We start from the raw sequence: 16,405 nt of genomic DNA, 5'->3' as shown, positions 1-16,405 counted from the left end.
CTTGCTTTCTCCTTGTTCTTGGGTCCAGTGCTGGGTGCTCCCTTTGCCACAGGGGTCATGGAGAGCCGGGCGTAGAAGTGGGATTGTTCCCCATGGGCGATGCAGGGGTTTGTGTTGGTGAGCGTTGTCTAAGGACTCTCCTGCTTACTGCCCTAGGAGCCAGAGAGAGCATCAGTGGGATTTCTTTAGTCTTCAGTAAAGATCTTCAGTGAGTTACCTACCATAGGAGTCGGGATATAAGCAGTCTCCAGAGTCTGTAAAGGTAAGCAGAAGTGTACTGGCGCACATCACTCTTCCTTCCTTCCTTCCTTGGCACCGCCCCTTATTATTTTTTAAAAACCGTTCGTGTCAAAATTTTATTCAGAAAGGAAGCTGTGGGAGGAAAGGGTCAGCCAACAGGAAAATATCGGGTTTTTCATTTTCCTTTTGTAGGCTGGCATGAGACAGAGCACCGTCTAGGAAGCTGTGTCAGGAGCAGTCACCTCTTGACACTGCTGCTAATAGGTGGTTATTACAGCCCATTTTGCTGAGAGCTGAGGTTTGGCTCTGACAGCTGCTCTGGTGATAAAGTGTTTTACCTCATCTAAAAATCATAAACCTTTAAAATACTCCTCTTTGTCTTTCATATTTTGAATTAAATATTGTTATAAGTTTAGTAAATTAGTTGTAAAAGGGATATGATTACATAAAACACAAGCATCGCCTTGGTAAGAGATTTATTTTGAAATTATGTCTATAAAGTGCCATTACAGGGTGGTTTAAAATAAGTCAATGCAGATGAACTGACAGTGGGCTCTGAATATTTTTGCACACTGAGCAAACTGTTAGTTTACATTAGTGGGGAATCTGGTTCATGAGAAAAAATCTAATTTTATAATCAATCACAGATTGTTTACTTTAATTTAATTTATGTTGTTTTACACCTTTATATAAAGTATATGCTTTTATGTTCTTGTTTCTGTTTGTCAGCCTTCCTTCCTATACTTTTGTTACAAGGAAAATTCCAGTCCAAAATAAAAAAGCCTAATCACTAATTCTAATAGCAGGGGAGAGTGAAGTGTGGAGAACAGTCCTCTTCCCACCCATTCAGTGTTCTGAGCAAAATTCCTGTTGACTTCATGGAAGCAAGTTTTAAAACTCTCCAAATTAATAATAAAGTGATTTTTTTTTTTTTTGTGATGCAAGGAAGATATGAAAAATGTCTGTCCTAGTAACAAGTGATCAGTGTGGTATTTTAAAGAAACTTCTTAGTGAAATCCAAATCCAAACTCATGAGATAGGAAAATGTTCTCTATTACACCTTCATTATTAACTTGAACAGGGAAATTTTCAGTATTTTGCTGAATGTATAGCTTTCTGTGTTGGAACTCTGGAATATATGTCATTTAATACCCTCTCAAGAAGAATCTCTTCTTTCCAGTCCTGCTGTAATAGGAAGACTTACTAATGATACATAGTGCAGAAAACTACTGAAATTACAGTCTTCTCTCCAAGGCTGAGAGGGTGAAAGGATGACAGATATTCCTTAAAACATTTTCATTCATGCTACATCATAAATAGACTTACTTTTGCATGGCCCTGGTCCTACAAATGTTCTAAGCATAAAACTGTTAATTCAGTGCACAAGGCGGCCAAAACTGTTCAATGTGTAGGTGAGGGGTGTCACAGAAACTTTTAAGATCAAACCTTTCACCTTGTTGCCTCATTTTTCTGTATATAAAGTAAAACTCATGTCTGGCTGTAAACCTATCTAGGTCAGGAGTAGATTTTTTGAAAATGTGTAATATCAAGTAAAGAATTACAGTCACAGTTTTACATGGTAACTATAGCAGTTCTACCATAGTAGGACTCCTCCCTGGTTTTTGGCAATTCAACAGTAACAACACCACTATCATTAAATACAGGGTAGTTCCTTACCAACAAAGATGCCAGGAAGCAATACAGGTTACAATCTCAACAAATTCCAAGACAAACTCCAGTAAATTATTTCCTACTCATGTCGATAATTTTGTCGCATCTACTTTGTTTTCTGGAATTTTGATCATTCTTCTGTTTTGAAGTGCATACGAATTTTAATTTCTTCTTCATATTATTAAGACTTTCAATCAACAGTTTTCTCAGGATTGCTTGATTTTTTTTTTTCCTTCTTGCAGTGTTTCCTATTGCTTTAGGTCTATTTTTACTGCCAGTATGTTTTGCCAGTTTCATATCCACAAGTCTAACCTTCTGTTTTGGAAGAATTTTGTAGTCTGTCATTCATGTAAGTAATAGTCTAATAGCAGGTCTGTTGAAATTATTTTCAGTGGAAAATTGGGCTTTCTCCAAAACCTGCTGCTGGCAGGGTTGATTCCTCAATGATAAATGTGGTTACTTGCTGAATTTTCTGGTAATATACTTTGTCTTTTTATTTTTCTTGTCCCTCTTTGGATAGTTCAATAACTGTTCTGATTCAGTTTCCACTAAGAAGCAATTTATCATGTCATTTTTCATTTTAAGAGTAGAGGAGCACATCTGTTATGGCACTTGTCCCTATACAGAGTCAGTGAAGACAACTGAAATGGTTACATCACATTTTTGTGGTCTATAAAGCTCATTAAATATTAAGCCATTTCTGTGGGTTTCAGTTTGAACCAGATTCCAAGAGCAGTGAATGAAAATTAAAAATTTACGATTATAGATTTCATAAAGTTTTTATTTCTAATCAAAAGCATGAGCTCTGAGGATGTTCATACATGGATAGTAGCGCTGTATTCAGGTATAAGAAATAAAATTCTGAATTTTCTCAATGCAGAAGAAATGAAGTAACTGTTGGGTCATCAGACTGGATGTCAGTATCAGCCACTGGGAGATGGAATAGTGCTCCTTACTGTTGGAAGGAAGACTCTTTGAAATCTTTCTTAAGGTGGTAGTCACCTCCATGCAGGTATTCCCACTTCTTGTGTAGGCAAGACATCAGTAATTTGCAATTTTGGCTTAGTGTGATTTCTGTTAGATTTGGTATAGTTACCCTGAAGGAAAACAGTCAGTCTTAAGAGATGTGAACATCTGTACAGTCTTAATAATACATTCTTAGAGAATATAGATCTATGCCAAAAATACAGATACATCTTAAACAATACATATCTTACACAGTGTTTTATAATCTAGAATCAATTGGTTGATTTTACAGCTTACTCACATAGCTTCTCTCCCATTTTTAGATAAATGGTGCAAGCATTACATTTCTTAAAACAACATCTTGTTGATAGAATCACTGTCATTGATAGCCAGCCATTGTATTAAAGGATACTTTTATTTCAAATCTAGACAATCAAACAATTTTTATTTTGTAAGAAGCATTGCTTAATAGTTTCTGTGCAGGAAAGTCTTAGTCCATCAGCATGTCTTTTTTTCCCCTAATTTTTTTAATTTTTTTTATCAGTACTTGAATAATCTCGTATTCTTAAACCCCTCAGGCAAAGTCTTTGACTTCCTCTGCCTGGCAGATGGGTTTTAGCCATGTATTGTTTCTTAAAATGTTTATGTTGTCACACTTATCATATTTTTCTCAGCTGGAAAAACATTTCTGTAGAAAATCCTGTTTGCTGGTTGTCTCAAAGGTTTCAAAAGTGCTTGTACCTTTCATTTAGGCCAAAAAAAATTTACATGCAGGTATTTTATATTGCTTTGGGGAACATCAAAGCTAAAGCTTAGCAAGTCAAACATCTTTTATGAATGGTGCTTTTTTGTATGGATAGGAAGCTAGTTCCATTAAAATAGTCAAAGCCCCCAAGAATAATGATACCTCTCTTCTAAGAATTTTGAAGTGGTTTCTCTCAGATTAACTTTGAAAGCATATCCTGAATTTTATTTGCAGCTTTTTTTAAATTCCTATTCTTGACACATTTGAGGGTTTGTGGTTTTTTAAGATTTCTAAATGAGCTTTGTCTACTAGCGTCAAATAGTACTGGTTTTGGAAGGCAGTGCTTGTTTCCATTGTGTAACACTGATAGGGCTACTTGTGAGTCATTGAGGAAAAAAACACCAGAATGTCCCACTGAGGAAAACAAAATGCATCAAAACCTGCAAAGGTCCACCACTTCTGTAATGTTTCTGATCTGAAATACATTTTGCATTAGAACGTGTTCTACCTAGTAGAGCAAGTAGTTCTAGTATTAATTATGCACAGTACTAGACACAGGATGCTTTCTAGCATGAAAGCGGGGCCTAAAATAACAGAAAAAGAGGACTTGGATTCAAAGGACATGGACTGAAACAGATCCTGAATGGAATTTTGCATGAAGCTTGAGCAGGTTTTTCTATCACAGGAAAGTGAAAAAAACTTGATGTAAATTAACTCTCAAAGGAGGGTATGCTGATTAAGGCCAGACTGTTCCCACCCTGAGAAGTAGCCACAGTCTGAATTCCCCTGTGCTGGCTAGCTCCAGCTTGGCATAGTTAGATGTATTCTCACATACCACTCTCCAGGCTCACCAAGGCCTGTGAATTTAAAATTCCTAATTCATCCTACAGTGGGAGCTGCAGCTGGGCTGCAAACCATGCATGAGTCCTGCTCTGGCTGCATGCACATGGCAGCAGCTGGTGCATGGGAGCCCCCACAGTTCTTTCTCCCTGCCTGCAGAAGACTCCTTCACAGTGTACCAGGGCTGGCATCCCATGGCACAGGTGGCAGCCAAGTGACAAGCTGTACTTGCTCATGACACAGTGTTAGAAGGGTCGCACCAGGTGCTCTTGTTGATTCACCAGTGAGTGAAATACAATGGCGTATCTCCACATGAGCTGGCTCAAATCTTGCTGCTGGCTAGTCAGCAGTGCACAAATCTGGGTTTAATAAATATGGAACCATAAATTCAGACAGGAGCAGGAACTGGCAACTAATGGTTTTGACTTATTGTGGCCTCTGAGCTGTTTGTGCAGCTGTTCATGAAGCCACGCTGTAAATCAGATCACTCAATCCAGATTTTTAAAGTTCTGTCTAATCTAATAATTTTTAACCAGAATTGCTCCATTGATTAAATTCATGCTCTGGACCCACAAACACTTGCATTGGCACAATTGCAGTGCTGGTAGACTGTGACACACAGATGGTGTGGGAAGAAGGAAGGGAGGCTGCTGGATTGTAAGTTTGTCTGTGGGGACAATATCCCTGCCTAATTATAACCTTATTCTGAACCACAGACTCTCCATCAATTTCACTTTCTGATCCCTCATGCTCAACTGAGCCTATACTCAGGTTTACATATTTGTTACATCTCATCTGTGCAATCCTAGATCATCTAATGGTAATAAATTGATCAAGATTAAATATGAACATGTAATTGCATTTCTCTCAAGGTTAGTGAGCTATGAGTTGCAGTGTTTAGACCAAGCTTTATCCTGGATTTCTACTGGCAGCAGGAAGACATATGATATCAACTCTAACATAAAACCATCAGGAGGAAAACCTCATTGTATAGCACTCACCAGTCCTTGTTTTTGAGGGTTTTGGATTTTAAGTAACTTTCTACTGTCTGGTTGAGTTTGTAAAGAGAATTTCATGCCACATTGCCATCCAAAATTTAAATGTATTGCATCATGAAATTGCAGTTATATACTGATGAGAGTAGGCTTTTAGCTTCTTTCATAGGTTATTTCTGAATATACCTGTTAGAGTCTAGGGGAAAGGGGATGATTCTTTATTAAAAGGTGATGTGTAATATTTCAAATTATTATGGTCTCTAGCCAAGAAAGGTCCCCGTTTATTACAGCTGCTGCAGTTAGAAATAAAGACATGGGTCTTAGGCAGAAAAACATTACTTAAATCATTACCCTCTCATGGTTATATGTACTGTTTTATATCTTTCATATCCTCACAGATGTAAGAATAATCCCATACACATCTATACCAAATAAAAAGGTTTTGGCATTTTATTCCCATAATTGAAGTGTACTTTCAATTGAAAAAGCAGATATTCACCTTAATTGTATTTCACTGCTGTATTTCTCTTTATGGTCTTAAAGAAAGAAAAACTCTCTAGGTACAAGAAGATGTTAAGCAAGGAAGAGTCAAAGTTAAAACTTGGCAAGAGCTAAAACAAAGAATTTTTCCAAGGAAATGGAGGAGACAGGTCAAATTAATTCCTTATGTAACTCCATTTACCTCAGTACAGTTATAGGAGGGATGAATTTAGTACCTTATACCTCTGCGGTCAGAAAAAGTTTTCTGTGATCTCAATCAGCACAGTGTAAAATAATAATTCTTAAGAAACAGAATTGTAATTTAAGAACTGCCCTTGTTATTTTTAGTCTATTAATATGATTGTAAAAGAACAATAGGTCTGCAGAACAACAAAAAAGGGTCTTCATAAAAAGATTAGTACATGATGATTTGTAGCTTACATCCTTGGTAACATTTTTTTTTGTGGGAATTCATGACAGGCTGCTAAAATGGGCAGGGACAGCAGGGACAGCTTCTCTTTTAAGTTTCAGCAGCTTTTCTCCAGTTTGAAGCATTGCAACTTCAACTTTTTCCCTCCAATCTCATCCTTCTCTGACCACCCGTAATTTAAATTCTCCTTTCCCTCAAGTTTGTTTGGGTTCAAAACAGTTGTGTGTGCAGGGGTCTCTGTGGCTTCTCTTCACTGATGAATTTTTTGAGATTTTTCTCCTCAGGCAGAAATACTCAGCCGCTTGGGACAGATAACAGAGATGTTTGGCCTCCACCATAATTTCTTTTTAGATTTTAAATTTCAATATGTTTCAATTTGAGATGCTTGAAAATAATGCAAATTCACTTTGACAGCCCAGCCTTCATGTGCCAATCTGTAGTACTAAGGTGTAGCTGTACCCAGAGATTATTTCCATTTTAAAACCTTGTTATGAAACATCATCCTTGCCTCTCCACCCCACTGCCAAATTCAGGAAATACTTTTAATATCAATTTTAAGATATTTTAATACTGTAACATTAAAGCATTCATACAGTGTATTAGTGCAATGAAATTTAAGTCAACAGTCTGTCTTTTTTATCCTTACCAACTTGCAACTACTGGTTTTAATACAGAGGAAAGTGTCTGTGTATACAAGCATATAAAAGATGTGAAAATACAAAGGCATTTATTAAAATCAGACAAAACCAGGAAGATGATAAAATAGCAGAAGGAAGTGGCCTCACATATAAAAACTTTTGCTTTGTATAGCAGAATTTATCACTGAAAGCTCCGGCTGGCAGATTGCCATGCTTTGGACTAAACAAGGAATGTAACATTAAGAAAAAATTTGACTTGGTGTACAAAACACAATAGAAACAATAATGTCCTACAAAGTAATTAAATTAAACATTTTTTGTCTCCTTTTAATGTGGATCTTTAAAAGTTTCATTATTTTTTCAAATGGCAGAAATCTCATTTGCACAGATGCAGGCTCTCCTCTTAAGGATGTTTGCATTGCTTAGGTGTGCCATTCAGCAGGATATATGAAATTCCCAAATATCCAAAATTAAACAGTGATGGTGGAGCTATATTTTGAAAGCAAATAATTTTATTTCAAAATAGTGGAACCATTAAAGCATATTTTTAAGAAGTTATTCACTTTACTGCAGTTTTAATGCACAGAGATGCTCAAGTAAATGTGGACTGCTCAATGTTTTCACACTGGATAAAGAATATGTTTTTTAAATAGACTATGTTCTCTATTTCTTTTATGTTTGTGGGGGAAAAAATTGAAAGCATTAGGGAATAACAGTATAGTTGTGCCTGAAAGACTTCCACATAGCAGTCTTTGAAATCTGCTGTTGATGGAGAACACTTCAAAAGCATGAGAATCTGGGATACTGAGTTCGGTTATTGTACCAGCTGAGAACAAATGAATTATTTTCTGCAAGGATGTTCTTCCCCCTGGCCTGCTAAGGCCTGCATTCTGATATTCCTGCTGGAAGTGGTATCCAGTGGAAGATGGATAATGAGCTCAGCTCAATTCTCATGACTAACAAAATCCTGCCCTTGCTGTTTACTCTGAAAGGCTTTTCCAGAGCTCTGCAGGAATGAAAGACTCCAAACCTGAAAAACAAGATGGCAGATAACTAGCTTACAATTAAAGCAAACATAATTTTTTCAACATCTTAATCAGATTTGCAAGATAAATACACTGCTAAGTAATAGTTACGTTCTTAAGTATTGTCTCATTCACAGTTAAAACCTTTTCATCTTGTTGACAAGAGTGGTTATCTGCTCCATACATTAAATCATTCCATGAAGTATTTATATGTGTTTCTTATATTTGAATCTCCAGTGTCCTGATTGCTTCTGTGGAATTTCCATATTTACTCTCTATAAAGCACAGTTGCCTGGCAGTTCTTTTTCTAGCTGCTGCTTCTTCCTGAAATGGTTTGGACTTCCTGCATAATTTGTACAAAGCTTTCCCTTCTATAAATGTCATTTTAATTTTGTTTTAGTAAAGCTGGGATATTCTGATACAAGTTAAAAGGAGATAAATTCTTCATATTCTTCAGCTAAAATAAGGAAATGCTGCCTTGAACCTATTAGAAATGAGATAATATTATTTTTATTAGATTATGAAACTGCAAGTAATGACAGAAAAATCAGTATTCTTAGAAATCTAAACTGCTAATCAATAAAATTAATTACTCCAGAATGCTGACCATAGGCAACAGCAACAAGTAAAGCAATCCCTATTATGATGGGATTTTGGAAGCTGTGCATTAATTCCAGAATAACACAACAGCAAAGAAAGGTGTACTTTTTTACCATGCCTAATGCAGCACCTACAGCTACACACCTGGGGTGTGTTTCCATTCTTTCTACTGGACTTTTAATCATTTATGGAAAGCATTTAAGCAGAAATTTATCCTTGATATAAACAAGCAGATATTAATGCATGTGTATGTTTATATATAAAGTGTTTATATGCAGTTATTACATGCAGTCAGGAAAACTACAATTTCATATTTTACATTAACAAAATGGTCTTTTATCTCTAGATCACAATATTAGAGGTGTACTGGGAGCATGATGAGCAAAAGACTCCTTAAATGCTGCTGCAAAGCTGATTAAACATCCTACCTTGGTTTGAGTCCAGTTTTGAACAGAGGCCTGTCCACTCACATTCAACAGTCACTTGAATAATGGGAACTCTTTAATTTCCTTACAGAGACCCTTAGTAAAAGTTTAGACACAAACTCCACCTTTGAGTTTGGAGTCTGCCTTGTTAAAACAACATCTTCTCCCCTTCTGCTAACAATCAACAATTATTTAACACTTCTGTAGTACTTCTTTACTATGATAACAACAGCAACTTTTTGAGATGTCATTTAACATTCTCCCTGAATAACTGAATTTACTCTTGATGGGACTGTCTTCTGTTCTAAATGGAAATTGCAAGGAGACACTATTACTGCTCTGCCAATAAATGTATCAGTCATAACACTATTTAGAATAACTGGGCAAAATAACTGTGGATTCTTCCTTACAGTGACAAAAAATTATATAAAATAACAATGCTTGTAAGATTAATTTGAAAAAAGAATTTATTGTTACTTAACCTGTGATAAGGAAAGGTGCTCTGAAAATAGACCCTTCTCTTCTAACAGCCTAATTTCTTGTAAGGACTTTCCAATTAATTTTGATGTGACTTCATTAAGTCACCATTTCAAGAAGATATGCCAATATATTTTCTTGATCAACAGTAGTAGATAAAAATATTAAAATTATGTTTAAGTGCAGCACCAACATCAAGTAAAGTAATACAAGATCCAGCATATCACAAATGACCAATGTGTAGCAGAGAAAGGAAAAAATTAGAATTTAGCGCTCCAGGAAATAAAAAAGGTGCACTTCCTTTTCATAAAAAGCTTTAATAACCTTGTTAACAATTACTTTGAGCAGTTCATGTGAGAATGTCTAAGATTAAAAAGCAGTAGTGACCTTAAAGCTGTGTAAAAAGTCTTATCAAAAGCTGTTCTCAATTTAATCATTCAAACAAAGTAACAAATTTTACCATTTTATAAACCGGAATTCCAAGATTTCTCCTAGAGGACCATCCATATGCTATAACTTTAGACATGACATATTTTAGTATTATAATTCTCATATGGTAAATGCTGTCTCTTTTTTTCAAGATAATACACTTAAAGATGGCTGTTCTATGAAGAGTACAGTATTTGGAATATATGGAATGAGTTTCAAGGCTTTTCGAGAACATGATATTGTCTCAATTTGAATGGCTGGGAAGATTCACATTGACTCTGCTGTGCATAAGACTGCACTTTTAACCCAGGCTAAATTTGATGATATTCCCATAAATCACCAACTCTAGGCATTGTAGCTCAGGTCACAGAGCTACATCCTTAGCTCCAGAGCTCTGATTAAGTCAACAGGGCTAGACATCAGTACTGATCTTGTGTGATTGGATTACAGGATTGGAGCTGTGATTTCTCCTACTGAAACCACTCTGAGGTACTTAAACAGATAAATCCTACTATCAGATTTCTTTTCTTATTGATTACACTTTCTGAAATGTAAAAAAAAAAATAAATAAACCAACAGCAACAACAACAACACCCCTAACCTTGCTTTATCCAGGTAGCATTAGGATAAGGTGCATGTAGGGCTGGAAGGACAACAGAAATACCTCTGGGGGAAAAATATTAAAAGTGTGATTTTTCCTTTTCCACAAAAAGGTTGTAAAATATTTGTGCTTTTTTTGTTTCCTCTGAGCTCATTTCCAGTCTTTTCTTAACCCCACCCACTTTGTGTGATCTGAACTACTTGACAATTTCTGTTATAAAGGAAAATATCCAGGTTGCTTCCTGTCTTAAGTTTTAATTCCTACCTTCTCATCCCATGTTTCTGGTAAAATAACCTATCAAATTAAACCAAGAAAATGTTCAAAACACCTTTTTTTTAATTGGTTGGTCTTTCTGGTTTTTTCTCCATGAGTTTATTCCTTGCCTCTCAGGTTTGTGTGTTAGGTTGAGAGGAGTCATCTTGTGTATCACATTTTCTTACCATGGCTGGAATATCTGCTAGGAGGCAGAAGAGCCCTCCCAGGCAGATCACCTGATGAATTTAACAAGCACATGTGAATAACAAAGACTGACCAGAAATACTTTCACTTACAAAAGCATTCTTTTATACTAACTATAGTAACAGTAGCCACATACAAAATGGAATCAAACCTTTGGACAGTGCTGTTTCATTAGGAGCCTTCAGAAAAAAACACTTCCTATATGATGAAAGAGAAACTGCTCAAAAATCCATTCAGGTATAACCTACACTTCCTTATGGACACCTAATGAAAATATATTAGAATTAACTGTAAACTGAGCAAGTAGTAAAAAAAGCTTGATGAACTGACTGTAACAAAATATCCAGTGATGAAAAGCTCTGCAGACTTCTGCTTGCCAGCACTGGCAAGTATGTAGTTTAGCTAAATAGAAAGAAAGCAGAAGATACAGCTATCAACTGCAAACGAATGATTATAAACCAGAAAGAAAATGTGAGGAAGAGCTCTGAAAATTATGATTGACACTGACAACACAGACCAGACAGCTTTTATTTTAAGCAACAGATTGTTGGGAACATACACCATATATCAAAGTGAAGGACTTGAAACCTGCTGTAGTCTGTACAGATGTTCTCACTCAGAAAGCAGCTAGAGGGAACAGAAGATAAAAGAAGGCTGTCCAACTCCACAAAAAGGTTTGAATTTTCATTCTGTTTTGACAAGTTTTTACGCTAGTCTCTGATTTTCAGTATGATAGAATATTCAGCATCTACAAATCTGACCCAAAGTGAGAAACACCTGAAGGGGTGCAGGTGAGCCCTTAAGGTGCCATACATCATGAAATATTTTTTGTTGTTTTAGTCTTAAATGCTTTTGTATTGAAGGAGACAGAAATTAGAAATGCTGTAACTGCTGTAGCTCTGGAGCAGGTCATATGTGCTTGCAGTCAGCATGCAGTACCTGGAATGCAAGGCTAGGATCTGAGAGGCAATTTAGGAATCCCTGCTGCAGAAAATACTTTTTATGATACAAAGCAAGACAAGATTACTGAGCTCAAAAGGGTTATTTGTGAATAACTTCCAGCTAAAGTGATTAAGGGCTTCAGCAACTAGCCCCAGAAAAAAAACTAACAAAGAGCATCAAAAACATCCTGCTTGTCATTGCTGCTGGCTTTTTGTTCAGTGAGCAAGAGGTCTGTGTTGGTTTTGGTCCTTTGCCCTTGGGGACACTTTTAACAAAACATAATACTTGAAAGAATTCCAAAATGTGTTTGTTTTTTTTCTTTTCTTTGAACTATGAGGTTAAAGATAAATAAAGGAGTATTTTGATATGTCTAAAAAAATACTTGTGATAACAAATAGACAAAGCACTTCCTAACGTTCAAGACTTACAAATGCACTTTACAAACATGCCACAGTTCTTGATAACAAAAACCCCATCCAGTACTATTTTTTTTTTTAATGTAAGGTAAAGCACTCTTTTAAAAGATCATCTCTCTAAGAAATGTGAGTGTCTTCAGCAGAATCTTTGGTACTTGTTTTTGATTTAAGGTTTTGGGTTTTTTAAAATTCTAATCTGCTATAATATCTGCCAGAAAAATCAAGAGCCAAGAAACATACTGAAGTTATGAATGTTGTGATGAGTGTAAATTGGTAAGAGGTTCCTCTGGCAATCTCAGATTTGCAGAAAGGAAATTTGGGCTCTTGTACAGATGAGTTGCTCTTACAGAATTTTACAGCATGAGATGAACAAAGAGACTACCACCACGTCATAGGCCACTAACTTAAATCCGACTTCAAAGCATTTCAGATCCTAACAGGAAGAGATTTGGATATGCACAGAGTAGTAGCATGTCTATTTCTGAGTTTATTTGCAAAAGTAGTCAGAGTTCCTTAACATTCCCCATTGCAGGTATAATGCCCAATTATATAATGTAAAACTACTGATAAAACCATCTGAAAGTGATGACAACATGAGTAATGAAGGCTGTCACAGTGGGTGGCTGGAACATTGTGGACAGACAAAGGTTACAATTTCCTATTTCAGATCTGCCATACAAATTCCAAAAGCCATGAGGAACCTACAGTGATGTGCAGGGAGCACTGATAGCACTTTCTTAGCCATAGAGGTCTAAACACATGCCACAAGTTCGTAGAACTTTGTAAGATTTATTATATCCAGTTTTTTCCTCTTTTTATTCTGTTTAAATGCTTGTTTTGAGGGACAATACGATCTCAGCATTCATCATTAAGAAAAAAAGTACACATTCATTTTGTACTCAGAGTATCAGCCTTTTCTTCAGGGTTGCCAATACCAGTTCTTTTCAGAATACAGCCCATAACAAAAACATTCTTCCTCAAAACTACCACTTGTAGCAGCAAGGGACCCCCAGACCAAACAAAAACTAAGTTTTTTGAGTCTAGAATCAAAAGGTCACCTGATAGCAGCTTTCAGAAGAGAGATCTGTGGAGGGTGAGTGTCTCCTGTTTTAGTATATTTTTTAAAGTTCAACATTTAGCAGAAGATACATGTTTATTCTACTGCCTTAATGGGAATATTTCATTCAGCTAAAGCAAAAGCTCTGGTATCTCTGTTAATATCATGGTGATTTTAACTGTGCAGAGAAGCACCCAGCAGTGTTTATCCTGGATTATGCAAGAGTTGCTATGGCCATTACATGTATTTATCATGGCTTGCTTTCCCCTTTGAAATGAAGCTGTGCTGTAAGATTTGAGGTAGTTAGGAAATACCTTGGAATTACATTGCAACTAAGTGGCTTGTTAAAGCTTCTCACTAAAAAAAAGTGTGTAAAAAGAATGCCCATTAATGAATACTGGTGGCTAATATCATTAAACTAGCCTTGAGTTCAAATACCAGATTTCCAAGGTCAGGTATAAGCATTGAGCCCTTTTATTCTCACAGAGATTTTAAATTTGTTTGGTTTCTGTAAACACACATCTCTCAAACTGTAGCACTGAAAAACCACTTCCTGTGTGACTTCACATTGTAAGAAACACAATCTCTTCAACTACAGCTGTACAATTTATACAGTGAAAAATTTGAATGAGAAGCACCAAAACTACCTTTTGTCTTTTAAAAAAGATTTTTATTTCTGTTTTTAAATAACTTGACAAAACTCATCCATAGGTACTCTGAGTTCAATTGTAAACAGTTACAATACATTACCACTGTGTATTGATTTTGTACATTAACCTATTTGCAGTGACAGTCCGTAAGACAAGGCAAACTGAAATGCACTGTACTAAGATGTACTAACAATGCCATAACTGAAAATACTACAAAGGCTGATGTGTAACTCCCTCCTGTGGTGTGAGTGAGCAGCTTCGCAGACAACAGCTTCTGGCAGCTTGGGAGCACTCCTGATATTCCAAGTCTCTATTCAGGTTTCAAGTCTACAATGGAAACTTCTAAGTTAAAAGTGTCACACTACATTTGTAAAATACATACAAAGTTGTAAACATATTTCTCTGAAACTAAAACCGTTTGTGCCAGCCTTCTCCACCTCCCACATTGCAATTAAAAAAAAGTAATAATAATAATAATAAAAAAAAATAGGGCCAAAGACTAAGGCCATAGACTAAAATTTTTCTGCAGGGATAAAATCACAGTTTACAGGAAGTATTGAGTATCAGCATTGAAAATTAGTCACCATCAGGTAACAGAACCCATTTTCAAGAAATGGTTTCACTCAACTTCAAGTGATGAATCAGGCACTAAATATTTGATTTCCCTCCTTTTAAGAACAAAAGTTTAAAATACATTTAGGTACTATGTTTGATAATACCTAAAATTGACCACAAACAGATGATTAAACACTGACACTTTTGCAAGTTTAGATTTTGACCACTTTTGCTATCAGGTTTATACCAATCTTCCATGAAGAAGGAAGGAATTTGCAAAACAGACTATATACATATATAGAGATCACACAAATAAAATGGATCTTTTCAAGGCAGATTTTCTTTGTGCAAAGTCCCTCTGGTCATTTTCTAAAACGCTTTAGGTTTTGTATTTATTTCATCATTAACAGTGAAGTAACTATCTTAGTCTGAATCATGTATAACTAATTCCAAAAAGACTAAGATAACTGAGATTTTGGGATGCAGTAGAGGATTAATATCCAAGTACAATAGGATTTGCTTTTACCAGTGCAGTCTGGTAAAGGATAACATTATTCTAGTACTTCTGTATTTACTATTCTTGTTTTAACACTGTCAGGAGATGGATATCTGTGACCTTGTAATTTAAGTATGACAGGTGATCATAAATATCAATATTTTCATAGGCAACATTTGGTTTATTTTAAAGTTCTATCAAGTGCAGCTCTTCCTTGAGAATTAGAGGCTCTGCAGTCTAAAAAAGGGTTCTCCCCCTTCCCCCAGTTACTGGCTGTGCATCACAGAAACAAGTGGCAGAACACATTTTATTCTGTGCACTCTCAGGGGAAACAAAAAAGGTTTAAAATATTCACGTGAATGTACTCTTTAATTTTTTGAAAAGTTACGCTAAGTTCTAACCTTAATATATTTTGTAAGCCCCAAATTCTAGCTGCAATTCTCAGCTGTCAGAGATACCAGATACTCAATTTAAATATTGGATTTTAATTAAAGCAGCTGTTCTGACGAGAAAAAAAAAGCAGAAATATGTCATATTGACTACATATTGCTCTGTCAGCTATACCACCTGTCATACAGCCTAATGAGAGACTATGGACTCTTACATCTCTACAGGGTTTCTGTCAATTTGTTGTGCATAATTAATTGCACAACAATGTTACTGAGGTGGAACAAAGTATCAGCACAAGCTTATGCTGAGAAATTCGAGGGAAATACATGCATAACCAGGTCATAAAAACAAAAGGAGCAACCTGACAATAAATTATCTATTAGAAGAGTACATACAGGCTTGCTTCTTCCAAAAATTAAATGTGTGTACCTATAAGGGACAAAAGTGGAGAGAAGGAGAAAGGAAGCAAACTTTGGCAAAGTTTAAGAAAGTGCTGTCTTTATAGTCCTAATAATAACTTAAAAAAAAAAAAAAGATAAATAAACCACCAAACCTCAAACAATAGCAAAAACAAACCCAACACTGAAAAAGCAAAAGGCTAAAAAATGTCTACAGCTAGAACTGTTCCCTGTGCAGGATGATGCAGACACACGATTGCTGAGATTGCACTGGCTAAAACCACACGGAGAAGTAACACCACCATCTCTACTGCATTTTGCACTGCAATGTCAGAAGGTAAATAAGTATTTGCATAAGCATCCCAACATCATACTGTGGTAAAACACTTTTTATCTACATGCAGAGCTCTGTGCACACACATTTTAAAGTATATTTTCTTTTCAAAGCAGTACACCATATAGTAAATTTTCACTTAAGTG

The sequence above is a fragment of the Pseudopodoces humilis genome, chromosome 18 (assembly GCF_049639895.1).
Source record: "Pseudopodoces humilis isolate 2021_Gansu_Grassland_sample_001 chromosome 18, ASM4963989v1, whole genome shotgun sequence".
Taxonomy (NCBI): Eukaryota; Metazoa; Chordata; class Aves; order Passeriformes; family Paridae; genus Pseudopodoces; species Pseudopodoces humilis.
This window is presented reverse-complemented; position numbering follows the sequence as displayed.